The sequence below is a fragment of the Rosa chinensis genome, chromosome 7 (assembly GCF_002994745.2).
Source record: "Rosa chinensis cultivar Old Blush chromosome 7, RchiOBHm-V2, whole genome shotgun sequence".
Classification (NCBI taxonomy): Eukaryota; Viridiplantae; Streptophyta; class Magnoliopsida; order Rosales; family Rosaceae; genus Rosa; species Rosa chinensis.
The window spans coordinates 14,563,399-14,578,219 of NC_037094.1; the positions used below are offsets into that span (position 1 = coordinate 14,563,399).

Below are 14,821 nucleotides of genomic sequence, written 5' to 3' on the forward strand. Positions count from 1 at the left end.
AAGCAAATTTAATCGAACAAACTCACATAAGCAACTTAGAATCACAATTATAGAATTCGAAAACTTTATTTAAACATAGAAATTGGGCTTAAACTTTGCCCTAAACATTATTGTTAACTAGAAACAAGTTCATACGAAATCAAACAAGGAAACCAAAAAGGTTACAAGGAAAAGGAACGAATTACACCGTGAGTGGAGATGGAGATGGAGAGCTAGATGGTTGGATCTTGAATCTTGGAAGCAAGCCTTCAAAGTGGATGATGGAGGATATGATCTTCACGGCTCCTTCTTCTTCTTCCTCTCCTTGCTTGAAAATGCAGAACTTTGCAACTAGAGAATGGAGAAGGAAAATGGAAAGGAAATGGAGAGACAAAGAAGATGAGATGGATGAAGGAATTTGTGATTGAGAGTGAGAGGAGAAGGTGTTTAAATAGGGAAGAAAAAGAAGAGAGAAATGATGAGATGAAGAAAAATAATGAAAGTGGAGTATGAGAGTGGTTTGTAAAATATGTAAAAGATGAGGTAATGATGAAAGCAAAGCATGAAGGTGAAGAAATGTGGAAGTGATGATGATCTTTTAGGGTAGAAAAATTGTATCCAAGGAAAAAGAAATGCTTTCTTCATATGGGTGGGAAACATGAATATGTGGTGTTGAGCTGTTTTCAGGTCAGTTTCTTCCCCTTTATTCCTTCAATTATTTCTCCATCAAAACTTCAGAATGAGCCTTCGACTTCTTCATAAAAAATGTTCCACTATGAGTGTAGATCATCCTCACAAATTTTCAGAGCTTTATTCCATGTGGTTGGGCCGGAAATGCTGCTGGACCTCTTACAGGTCCAGTTTTCCGGTTTTGCTTCTGTAGAGAATTGGGCTGATTGTTTGAAGGCCTTCCACTCATATTTTTCTCTGGCACTCTTCATAAGAAATGATCCTTTGGGTGTCTAGAATGGATCTGGAAGGTTTCAGCTCATTTGAAGTTCATTTGGTCAGGCGGCTGCTCCTTCTTCTTTGCTTGGCTTGGTTTCTCCTAGCCGGAGTAAGAAAATATTCAAGGTTGACTTTTTAGTGCATTTTCATTCTTCTCCATCATTTCTAGGTAATTATGGACGTAACACTCATTTCTTCTTCATCTACTCCAATGTACCTAAAAATAGAAATTAAGTTAAAAATCGATTCGTTAAGGAATAACTAAGCAAAATGTGAGGAATTAACTATTAAAATATCACATTAAAATGCTCCTATCAGCTAGCCTTCAGACGTCCATCACCGCGCACCAAGCTACTACTCTCGGCCTCCATCTTCAGCTCTCATCTTCGGCAGCTACTACTTGCTGCCATCCACATATACCAGCCGCATATCATCACACGAGCCTAGCATCACCAAGCCAACCAATCTACATCACTTCCAAGTACAAGATTTCAAAGTTTTCAAGCTCCAAACAAACAAGTAAGTATTTATAATTAAAGTTCCCGCTTTCGCAATTTAATTTCTCCTTCTTTTTCTTCGGGGACTTGCAACCTCCCTTCTTCTACATCCCACATTTCTTATAACGTGGGTTCGATTCTTGAGTAAGCGGAATCGTGGGGATTCACTCAATTAAAGAACTAAGAGTGTTCGTAATGCTTCGGACTAAGAGCGTCCGCAAGCATCGATTTATGACCATATAAACATCATTGTTTCGGTCTAATCCAATTATTCTTGGAAATTGATTTCTTGGTAGCATAGCTCGGAAACCTTATTATTTATTAGTTGTCGTGGAAGTTTTAACTCCGAAACTAATATATTGCTTCTTCTTATTTCAGGATGTCGAAGCTGAAGCTTGACTTTCCTATACTTGACTCAACTGGCTCAGAATATCATAGTTGGGTCACGGATGTTGAGGATCATCTCACTTCAAAAGGGAACCTACCCGTAATTCAAGCACCAAACCCTGCGCTTATTTTTGAGCGTACGGCTACAAATAATGCCACCGCTCTCATATTGATGAGACGTCACATGGATAAATCACTCCGATTGGAGTACATGACAATCAAGGATGCTAGAGAATTATGGGTTGCGCTAGAAGAGCGATTTGGTAATGTCAAGGATACCCTCCTCCCCGACTTGAAAGTTCAATGGGGCAATCTACGATTCGCCAACTTCAAGTCTGTAGCTGAATATAATTCAGAAGTTCTACGCCTCAAAACAATGTTGGGGTTCTGTGGACAACCCGTCACAGAGAAAGAGCTAATTGAGAAAATTCTCTCCACCTTCCCCGTCTCAGCAATTTTGCTATCAAAGCAATATAGAACTGAATACAATACTGGACGGATCACGGGTTTCATCAGCTAATTAATGTGATGTCTGTAGCTGAAAAACATGATAATATCCTCGTGAGGAATTATAATTCAAGGTCTATCGGAACTAAGAGGGTTCATGAGGTGAATTATAATAATGCACCCAAAGGAGGGCGCAAGGAGAGGAACCCTAAAAATAAGGGACACAACGGACATTTTGGTCCATATAACCGCCCTACAGAGGAAGGTAATCGTCAAAATGAAGGACGAACACATGGCAACGTGGGAGAGGAGGCCGTGGGGCTCCAGGATGTAGAGGAGCCTCCCAAGGCCTTGGGAATGGCGCCAACTCCTCTAGGGGAAGCCACCCAAGTGCAAACAATGCACCTCAATTAAGGGGAGGAAATCACAATGACATGTTTCATCGATGTGGATCAAGTGAGCATTGGTTTAAGCAATGCAATGCAAACAAACAATTAGCTGCGCATTATAAAGCATATAGAGACTTTAGAGAGCATGAAGCCTATCTTGCCGAAGAAGAAGAAGATGGTGATGATGTCAACGTCAATCTCACTATAGAGGACTTCAAATCTGACAAAGAATTGCACAAGGATGCTGCAGATTTTGATTAGTATAGTCCTTAGTTTTATTTTCCAAGAATTATGTAATGGCAATATGCCTTAGTCAATAAATGACATTTCTGTATTAATTCTTTCTTATGTGGCGCATCCAATGAAGTATGATGTCTAGGAAAGTAATTGAGATTAGTGGTACTTAAGAGAGCTTCGCTCCACCGACATCTCTCTCTACTTCCCTGGTCATATTTGATGGAGTTACCAAACGGATATAGTGACTACGATTTGTCTACATTTGATTTTTATGTTGGATTAGATTTTGGTCACGAAACTTTGATGTAATCATTGGCTATTATTAATAAAGTCTCGATTTCTTTTATTTAATGTCTTGGACCTATTTTAATTTTGAACTTTATTATTTTTTAGTATGTTTCCCGGAGAGCTAGAATGCCTCGTGGATGGTGCAACTACACATACCATCCTTTGAAATAGGCAACTATTTTTATGGATGACGCCTTCTCGATCTTCCGTGACTACGATGGTTGGATCATCTCAATTGATTTATGGTAGAGGACCAGCCCAATTTATGTTGCCAAATGACACAATTTTAAATGTCACTGAAGCTCTTTATGCTCCTAGGGCAGGAAGAACCCTGTTGAGCTTCAAAGATATAAGAGCCAATGGTTTTCATGTGGAAACACATTATGAGAATGGACAAGAGTTCCTTTGCATCACCTCTAATGACTACGGACATAAACGAGTCTTAGAAAAACTTATGTGTCAATCTAGTGGGTTGTATGCAACCACTATTCGCATAATTGAATCCAATCATGTTATAAGAGATGATTTATGCGATTTTGACACATATAGGCTTTGGCATGACCGTTTGGGACACCCAGGTCACTACTACATAAATTGAATCAGACGACGGCTAAAAACTGTCGTCTGATAGGGAGGCTGACTGTCGTATATCTCGGTGACGTCTGATGAAGGCCGAGTTAGAGAACTGTCATCTGAAGGGCTTGGCATATCTGTTGACAGGCTCTCGACAGCATTAACTGTTGTGTAAACTTTACTAAGACGACAGGCAACTTTAGCAACCGTTGTGTGATTACGATTAAAAGGTCGCTTTATTTTATGCTCGTTGCGTGAATTTTATTCAGACGACAGTTTTTATTTTGTAGCCGTCGTAACTATTGTATACATTCGACAATTCTTTTGACAGAACGTGTGGTGTGAAGACTAACAATTAAACGTATTTGTGCTTTGAGATAACACGTTGTGCTATAACATCTTGGACAATATTTTTCATTTATTCTTATTGTCTAATTGTTACAAAAGTTCTAAACAATCAAATTAACTCAAATCCAACCATATACAAAATGTATTCAGTAAATTGATATCAATTAATGAAAGAGTCAACAAATTCATTCCCTCCAGGGATATGAAACACTACAAGTTGAAACCAGAAAACCAAAAGCTACTTGTGGATGAGCATAACACATTAGTCGTTTGAACTCGCTGATGGCACCTCCCCAAACTGCAGCACCCTGTCTATGTACAGTGGCCAAATAAGTCCCACTGGCAACCATTGCACAAAGCTTTCAACCCAGCACTCTTAAGTAAATACAACAATTCATTGTCAAAATGAACATATAAGACAGATGGGTCATCTCTGATATACATGTAATCGTCTGGTGCAATTCAATGAAAAATAAGTCAAAATATATAACGAACCAGGAACAACTAAAAAAGAATGTATAGGTTACACAACCAACAACAAATGTCAAGGATAACAAACCTGGAGGGTGGTATCTAAAGAATAGGAAAAGTGTATTATCCACTGCAAGAACAGCATCATTAACCTGCACAACAGAAGCACTCTCTTAAATATAAGTTCATAACTTATACATGCAGTGAAGTACATACACTCAAATATCAGGTTTTCATACGAGTACTAAAATGTTTAGCAAAAAAACTGCCTATGGGGAGTCTCAAAGTACAGAAAAATGTCACTGAAAAACAATCTACAAGAATCTAAACAACTCCAAATTTCTTCTTCTTTTTTTTCTTTCATTCTGCCTTCTACCATTTACTAGACTCATTGGACTGAATTATGAATTCCATTTACAGTCATAACAATATGTGTAGACTGTTTCTGAAATTCACGTATCACCTTTGCTTGCTTTGCAGGAGCTTTTGCTGCAACATGATGAGCTTGTTACTCAATAAGCTTAATTTCACTCACTAGGACAATGGGAAGTAATACGGAAATTAAAAGTAACATTTTCTTGGACTTTATTTACAAGGGAAAATAAATTGTTTAACAAAAAGATAAAAAAAGAAGAAGATAAAAGATAACTGATGGGTTAACATGAGTGATGAATGATGACAGGGCTTCTTTCAGACTAGTGCTTCTTATTGGAGCCAGTTTTAACATCTTGCAACATATTGTTACGTAAAAGTTATAACAACAAACTAAATTAGTCCAACCTTATTCATAGCTTCCATTGCCATACTAGCACCTTTCATGCCAACAACAATTGATGACTGGGCGTGCATTGCCTGCAAGAGGATATAAATTTTACTAAGAGCACAACAAACCAGGAGAAAATTGAATCCGGATGAATCTCATATAAAGATATAGAGTTGACAGTCAACCTGTGTATGAGTTGCTATTGCTCTCATTTGAGCCCTACTTCATTGCAAGTTAGATATATGTTGCCTAAGCCTGATTAGCTGCTTGGCCAGTATTTTAGTTGCTACCTGCATAATTCAACGAAAAAGGCTTAACCATATACAAATAATCTATGTATGACAAAATGCAATTTGCGGTCATTGAGTATTCTTGGACTGATGATAATAATCGAATACAACACAAAACATACCTCATTTCCTGTTTTAGCAGTTATCTTTATCTCATCAACTTCCTGACAGGACAGTAAAATATATTAAATCTAAAGACAATTAAACTAAAAAACTGTTAACCAAGTAAGAGTGTCTACTGGAAACTTCTGACAAAAAACTGTTAACCAAGTAAGAGTGTCTACTGGAAACTTCTGACATACTTCTAATTGCAATGCTCCAATTTTCTTCTTTATCCCTGTAGCAAAATGGGGAAGGAAAAGTAAATATGAGGATCAAATTGATGCCAGCTGACTTGATACACATTTACGCAAACGTACGTATCATTGTCAAGATAGGGAAATATTATGTCCAAAGTTTATCGTACCACGGGGATTAGTGGCTAACCCACAATCCTTGGGTAATCGGAAATAAAGACACTTAGCAAACAAAGAAAAGAAAAATAAAATAAATAAAAATGTTAATCAGGCACCAAGCCCTAGCAATGCTCGGTTTTGGTTCTCACCAAAGCCTAATCACAACTAAGAGCCTAGTGATGGTTATCTACAATGAGTCGAAATTCAATATTTTGAGAGATGATTTTAGATTAACAAAATGTAATGAAATGTAAAGCAATTAATAAAAATGCAAATAAATTAATAAAAGTGTAACCAAATAAATGGGAATGTCGGGTGTTAGGGAGGTTCCTTCACCCAAATTCTAGGTGTCGGAAGCTAATATAATGTAGATGTAAATCCCTACTTTGGCGGTAGTCGTATCCAAGGCGGTTCAAGGCTCAAAGACCTAAATTCCCTTTCATGGTATTCCTACTCCGGTTCAAGGGCCGTAGGAACTCACTTGGCATGAATTAGAGCCGGTTCAAGGGTCACCAATTCACATCAAGAGGCGTAAAGATCGAGGAATTAGACTACTAAGTGACCCGCCCGCACAATCACTCAACGGGTGTAAGTTTCCATGCTTATAACCCCTCGAATACGAAATTGAAGGTTTCTAGCTTAGGAAATAGAGGGGGTCAAGCCTCTAACTCTATCCGACATGCTCAAAATACACACCCTAGAGTTGACTTGGCTCCTAGACATGCATTTTAACCCAACAAAAATAGATATAAGCATCCATCATATGAAAATTGCATCATTACATTAAATTAAACATCTTTTACACAAAATTTGGGTTAGGGACACAACCCTAACCACCAACAAGGAAATTACTCACAACCCATAATTATAAACATCAAAGATACAAAATTCAAAGGGAAAAGAGTATAGAAGTGTAGGAGAAACAAGAATAATCACAAATAGCTAAAAAGCTAACATGACTAGTCTTGAATTACAACTCCCACAATTACCCAAATCTTGAATCTTGTAGAGGTAGAAGCCTTTGATGAATTCTTGAAGCTTTGGGTGAGTAAATCCTTGAAATCTCAAAAAAAAAATATCAAGAAAAGAGGAAAAATGGAGGAGAAGGAGGAGAGAGAGTAGCCCAAAGGGGCTGCCCCCAATATTGGTGTGCGACAATGCTGTGTGTGATAGGAGAGAGAGAGTGGTCTCTTCGTCCCTCTGGAGAAAAAAAAAAAAGAGTGAGTCCCAATTAAGGTGTGGCTGCAGATATTTGAGTGAGAAATGGGATTAGGCTGCCACGTGGTAGCCTGTGAGTGGGTAGGAAGAAAAAATAATAATAAAAGAAAAAGGAAAGAAGAAGAGCACGTGCAGCATGCTTATCAATGTTTGTTAATTAAACAAACAAGCTTGTTAATTAAACATTTTAATTAACAAATCTCCACCATTTTTTTTCCTTTCTTTTTCTTCACCTTTCTCCATCCACTTTGGCATATATAATTGGAGGCAATTGTATTCCGCTTCTTCGATGACATTGACCACAGTTGACTATTTCGTCCTTTTGTTGGAAACTCCAATTTCGCACAATTTTCTCTCGTTTCCGCAATTCCGCTTATTTTCTACACAGTAAATAAAAATGGATTAATTACATATTAATTGACATGAGGATTTGCTTATTTATAGTGTTTTAGGTATAATTACACGCATATAAATGCGTATAATCACCAGCACATGCCCATTTGTTCTAATAGAGCACTATCATAAAGCCAATTAAACAATCTGCAATGCAATATCCAATATGTATTGTTTGTCATTACAACCCTCCAATTCATATAGTCTAATTCTTTTGTTAGAAAAGTCTTTTGCAACGAGATAGTCTACAAGTATAATTTACTATAATCTGAATCTAGAAGCATGTTTGCTCCAACAAGATAAAGAAGTTATTTAAATAAAATTTATAATGCAAGTTGTATATACAAGACGAGAAGTTAATGGAAAACTAGATTCCTCTCTTTGGCCAACCCTACATAAAACAAAGGGTAGCAAAATCACAAATTTACAAGCCATTCAAATAGAACATGATCTTTAATTGTTCTTTCCATCATGATGGAATAGTAGCCTCACACAGAAAGACAACTTTATGCATATAAGAAATAATGTAAGGCTTAAGAAACTCCAAATACCTGTGACGAAAGAGGTGCTTGCCTTCTTTTGGCAGCTTGCATTTGGACATAGTACTCCTTGAACTCAACCGGGTAGATTCTACCAAGATCCACCATGTCCTCTTCATCACGCTGCAAAAGAAAATAGTTTTCTTATATATAGGCCAGTATCACTTAAATAACTGGTTTCAACAACCATACACACATATGGATTTCTTTTAATCGTGCACAGAATCCCCGAAATTAACCCCATTTTAGTAGATTCCGATCACAACCTCCCTGAAATCAATCAATCTCCATAAAATCCAAAACGCAAATTCAAGACGAATTGAAGAAAACCAAACACTAAAGATCGGATTTTCAAACTGAACAGATTAGGGGAAATCAAAAATTGAGAGAAAGATGAAGTAGATACCTGGTTGGAGACCTCGAAGAGCACCTCTGTTTTGAGGAATTTAGCCAAGCTCTCTTTCTCATCCTCTGATATCATCATGCTGGTGGACAAAGATTGAAAAACCTGTAAAGCTCTTCAAAGCTGAGGCCACTAGCATGCTCCAAAACCTTCCACGTCTTGTCGGCGTATTTCGGATCCACCACCACTCTATGCTTGAATCTAGAAATTCCTCTTCTTCTAGTTACTCATCGATTCTCCAATTTAATTCCTCCGATTCGAAAAATCTCACAAAACCTAGGTGTCAATCTTGGCCTGAAATCGAAGACCTTCTCCCCTAGCTTGTCGTAGTCAATGACCCAGTGGTGGAATCACCTTATAGGGCAGACTCTCGAAGTAAATCGAGGTGGGTGAGATCTTCTTCCCGCCGGAGGTGTAGTAACCATGGGTTAAGTGACCGCCGGAGGGGAGCCGATGATGCGGTCGTAGGGATGAAACATGGCGGTGTAGTAGCGGTTGCCGGGCATGCCTTCAAATCAACGGAGAGGATGGCGACCTCTTGGATTATGGTCATTGATGGGCTTGAGGGGCTGGTCCCGGAGATGGTGAGGAAGTACAGCCTTTGCCATGACACTGTCAAGCGAAGAGTGAAGCCCGGCAATTGGTTAGAGAGACTAGTTTTGGTTTGAAAGTGAAGCCCGAGCGAAGAATGAGGGTTTGGGAGAGTGAAGTTTTGGTTTTGGGGAGACGCTGTCGAGACTGACGAGCTTTGGGTTTTGGCTTTGGGTTTATGTCGAGAGAGAGTGAGGCGCTGTTGAGAAAGTGAGGAATGAGCTTTGTTATTTTTTTTACTCAAGTGTTGGGATTTCAAGCCCGGTTATATCAATATGGACAAGCTCTACCAATTTAGACAATGACTCGCACAACAGAATTTTATAAAAATGTGGTCTGAATGCAGCTATTTAAAATTGTAATTTATCTTCTATCAATTTGACTTCCCTCGTTGGGGAGTTGGAGAAAAATGATGGTGGCAAATCTCCTTCCTTTCTGCCAAACATATTAATCAGACCACAGTTTTATTGTTTCTCGTCGTATGATTAATACGTGCTGGGAGAAAATTTTGGGTTTGAGATGGGGTTTGGCACCACAAACATGGTGGAAACTTGCCGCTTAATTTTTATAGGGTCATACAACAGTTTTATCCTTAAACGTCTTCTGAACTAGTTCATAGTTCCATATCAGACGACGGATTTTGTAAAAATGACGTCCAAAAAAAAAAAATCAATCAGACGACAGAAAACTATGATGCGTCGTTTGAGAGGTGTCGTCTGATTCAATTTTTGTACTAGTGGGTCGTGATATGATGATCCGTATATTGAAGACTTCACACGGACATCCATTTTTCAGAACGAAAAGAAGTAAAAATTGGTTTTTGGACACCGAAAGAGCTCTTGCGCCTCACGGCGCCTTTCACCCCCAAAACTGGCCACCCTTGGCAGGCGCCGCCGTCCCCCTTCTGCCTCAAGGCGGCATTGACTCCACCAATGCTCTTTCAACTCTAAATTTTTCTTCTCAAGTCTATTGTGACTTCGTGGCTCAACCAAAATCCTCATTGGTTGTTTCTACAGCCCATCATTCATTCTGCAAAATTTGCTCTTTAGCAAAATTAGGATCGAGACCATCCTATGCAAAGGGCACTAAAGAAAATATATCATTCTTAAAAAGAATTCAAGGTGATATTTGTGGACCTATTCAACCACCATGCGAACCATTTTGATATTTTATGGTGTTGGTTGATGCATCGACACGCTGGTCACATGTTATGCTTTTGTCCACAAGGAACACTGCATTTGCTAAACTCCTAGCACAAATTATTAAGTTAAGGGCTCACCACCCAGATCATCCTATTAAGTCTATAAGATTAGACAATGCTGGGGAGTTTACATCAAAAACTTTTGATGATTATTGCATGTCCGTTGGGGATTGATGTTGAACATCCAGTTCCTCATGTTCACACCCAAAATGGTCTCGCAGAAGCTGCCATTAAACGACTACAAATGGTCGATAGGCCATTGGTAATGCACACCAATCTCCCTATTTCTACTTGGGGTTATGCAATATTACATGCAGCCATGCTTATTCGTCTGAGGCCCACTGCCACTCAACCCTTTTCTGCGTCCCAGATGGTGACTGGGTATGAGCCTGATGTCTCACACTTACGCATATTTTGGTGTGCAGTTTATGTGCCTATTGCGCCGCCACAACGCACCAAAATGGGTCCTCAATGACTATTAGGCGTTTACGTTGGATATGATTCTCCAACGATTGTCCGCTACTTAGAACCGTTGACAGGCGATCTCTTTACCGCTAGATTTGCGGATTGTCAGTTCGATGAGACAGTCTTCCCGTCGTTAGGGGGAGATAAGAACATAAATGTTCAACAGGATCGACAGGAATTGTCGTGGTCTGTCCCCACTTTGTCTCATCTTGATCCCCAAACCGCACAATCCGAAATTGAAGTGTGGAGAATTCTCGATCTCCAGAACGTAGCAGAATTGATGCCTGATGTGTTTTCTGATATTGCTAAAGTGACGAGATCACATATACCTGCTGCAAACGTGCCTGCAAGGATTGATGTCCCTAAAATTAGAGGACATGACGCCATCTCAAGGGCAACTGAGCATGGCGCCAACGTCCCTTCTCACAGTGATGGTGACTTTGTGGCTAGGCCCACGACTCCTGCCAGAAAGCATGGGAGGCCCATAGGTTCGATGAATTCTCGCCCAAGAAAGAAAGCGAGTTTGGCACAGAATAATCCATTAATCATCATGTAAATAATTCATCTCATGAGAATATTCCGGATTATGGTTATGTCCAAGAGATATCATTGGGGGACGCTCCAATGTCAGAACCAACTCCAGAGAATAGAGAGATCTCCATGAATTACACTAGTGTACATGAGATGATGGATAGAAATTATATGGCTATTGATGATGCATTTACATATCATGTTGCAAAAGGAATTATAGAATATGTTGATATCGAACGTCGCTCTGTCGAAGAATGTCAACGCAAACACCCCCAGATGTAAAACCTGTTGGCCTAAATGGAAAGATGTGATCCAGGCTGAATTGGATTCACTAGCAAAGAGACAGGTATTTGGGCCTATAACGCAGACACCCCCAGATGTAAAACCTGTTGGCCATAAATGGGTCTTTGTTAGAACGCGTAATGAGAAAAATGACGTGGTTAGATATAAAGCCTGCCTCGTGGCTCAAGGTTTCTCACAACGCTCTGGAATCAACTACGAGGAGACATACTCACCATGAGCCTAGATTTCCTTGTGAATTTAGGTTTGTGATTGTACATTTGCATATTCTAGCTCTCCTTAGGTTAACACCCTAGCTAGTGAAAGGAATCCAATCCTCGTGGGTTCGACAACCTTTCTTAAATCCCTATACTATTACTTGTACCCCTTATACTTGAGGGTGGCTATTTGGCTAACACATATATCGTCTAAGTTCTCTTATAATCAGCAACAACAATCACTTCTAAAGATTGAAGTGAATCAAATCCGATAAGAGGATAATGTAGTGGACTTATTCACTAAGTCGTTACCTAAATCCATCTTTGAGAAACATGTGAAGAACATCGGATTGAGAAAGCTATCCGAACTCCCATGATTTTAGCAATCAGGGGGAGATATCGACATCAGGGGGAGTTATGATGTCTACATGTTCGATCTCAAAGAATGAATGATGTGTTGCACTCTTTTCCTCCTCCTCGAAGTAGTTTTTGTCCCACAGGGTTTTTCACTCAAGCAAGGTTTTTAACGAGGCAACGGATGAAGCGTCACCACCAAGTTTGAGCGGCACAAGGGGGAGTGTTGAAGGAAAATCGATTTAGTGTGCCTAATCAAACTAGGAGTAGCAATAGGAGAGAAGGTTCTAGAGTTCCTAGCTCTACTTGGATTAAGTTTTCCTTGTAACTTTAGAACATGTACTTTGTAATCCCTACATATATGGCTCCTATTCTCAATGATGAAATACAATTCTCTCATCAATCTCTCTCAAATCTCTTTTACTTAAATAGTTTTATCGTTTTGAATCATTTCTGGGTGGTAGTACTACAACACAAATGTCCAAGCCCTCATTTTGAGGACTGGTTTAGGGCAATAAACATATTATTTGGGGGTAATAAATATATTATTGCAGGGAAATAAACATATTATTGGGGGGCAATAAACTTTCTATTGGGGGTATAAACATATTATTGGAGGGCAATAAACTTTCTATTGAGGGGAAATAAACCATTTATTGGGGGGCAATAATATCCTCCGATGACTTCTTTAGGGATATTCCGATGACCGGTGACCGGATTCCCGTGGCGGATGACAAGATTCCAGCGATCTTTGACCGGTGACCGGATTCCGGCGATCTTTGACCAGAGTCCGGCGACCGGTAACAGGAGTCACGTGAAGTCTGTAATGACTTCTGGCTCTAATTGACAAAAAAAGGAGGGCAAAATTGTCTCAAAAAATAATTAAAAAATATTTATTTCAGTATTAGGCAAAAAAAAAAAATTTGTTGGGTAAGTAAGCAATCTTATAAGATATTTGGGTAAGTGGGATTAGTGTAGCTCAAATTTGGGTAAATGAACATTTTCCCTTATCTTTTTATGTTAAGATTGGTTAGTTTCTCGCTCCTATCTTATGCTTCATATTTTGTGTTTCGTGAAGCAAGGGAAAGAAAAATAAGAGAATGACACATGAATGGTGAAGTCGTAATCAAGCTAGGAGATAATTTCCAAAATGGGAAAGAAGTCTGAAACTAGAAGGAAAATTCACAAAAAAGGAAAGAAATCTCTTTTTGTACCAAAGATCGGATTCCTACATCCTTTTGGGCTAATGTGGCATTTTTCTATTGACTTTAACAAGTGAAGCAGTCAGAAAATTCATACTAATTTTTTTCTTCTAATTTGAAATGCTAGATTAATTAGATGCAAGATATGAAGGACAGTGGATTTCGGAAAGAAGCCCAACAATGGAGAAGAGGAGGGTAGGAAGCTTGGAGACTACTTCAGTTTAGGCTTCGTCTTTACCCAACATTGAGTGTAGAACAAAAGAACAATTTAAGAGAGGATGAAATTAGTTTCAGGATCTTTTTTGTAAGGTTTGTATTTGTTAACGGCAGTAGCTAATAGATGGTTTAAGCTGTAAAAAAAACTTCAACGTGGCAATTTTTTGCTGGGGCGTTAGACCATGTGGCAAGTTGATATGGTTCTACCGCAGGGTGGAAAAACTTCTGGCGAGGTAGAATGAAGAGAATATTACGAGTTACGTCTTAAATCTCAATGCAATCCTCCGATTTTGGGCTGTCTTGGCATAGTTAAGTTAGAGATTAGGAAGTTGGAAACTTGAAGCGGAGCCTCCGCCTCTTCCTGCTTTGGGCCTGTAGACAAACAAGTGTGGAAATCTTCCGGATCGAATTTAGCAAGTCTATTCCATCTGGCGGCCTGGCCCATTTTGCAGGACAATTAAGTTTCTTACTCGAGTCTTGACACTGTCTAGGTCTTTAATGTAATTCTCAAGACCAAGGCAGAAAGCTAAGAATCGCAGAGAAGAATTAAAACCCTAGTCAAACTTTCAAGCCTGTGTGTTTCTCAGAAACACATACCAGCTAGAGTAGCTTTACCATTGATCGGTCGACAGTATATATAGAAAGTCAAAGGATATAGATCAATAACTCTAGTAGCAGCAGTAGCAGCTTAATTAATACTCCTCTTTATTCAATCTGTTGACATGCAGAAAAAGTCAGCTGGCAGTATAATAATACCGGGAATTTACCAGGTTGATATATAAAGAATGGAAGAATGCAACTTCTGATTCAATTATTTCAGTAGCTTTGAAATTTCGACTTTCTAAAGGATGGGAAGAAATGTGGAAGCCGTATTTATTCAAATGAATCTGAACTCGTTTAGTGGGAAAATGATATAATTTGTCACCTCATTTTAGGGTGAATTATAAGAGTGTAAGTTTACTGTTGAACTCTTGACATGTGGTGCAAACTATAAATGTTATGGATAACAAGGCATATTCACGTGGTTGATGATATTTCAAAATCATTGTATAATTTACGTGAGTTGATGATTCAGTACTAATTAAAAGTAAATGATATTGTACTCACAAGTATGTCATGATTCTAATTTGTATGTGTTA

At 38.9% G+C, this 14,821-nt stretch overlaps 1 pseudogene; it reads right to left on the reverse strand.

Moving 5' to 3' along the window:
- Positions 1 to 4,268: 4,268 nt before the first annotated feature.
- On the reverse strand, positions 4,269 to 8,645 carry LOC112180464 (annotated as a pseudogene).
- Between the last annotated feature and the right edge of the window lie 6,176 nt (positions 8,646 to 14,821).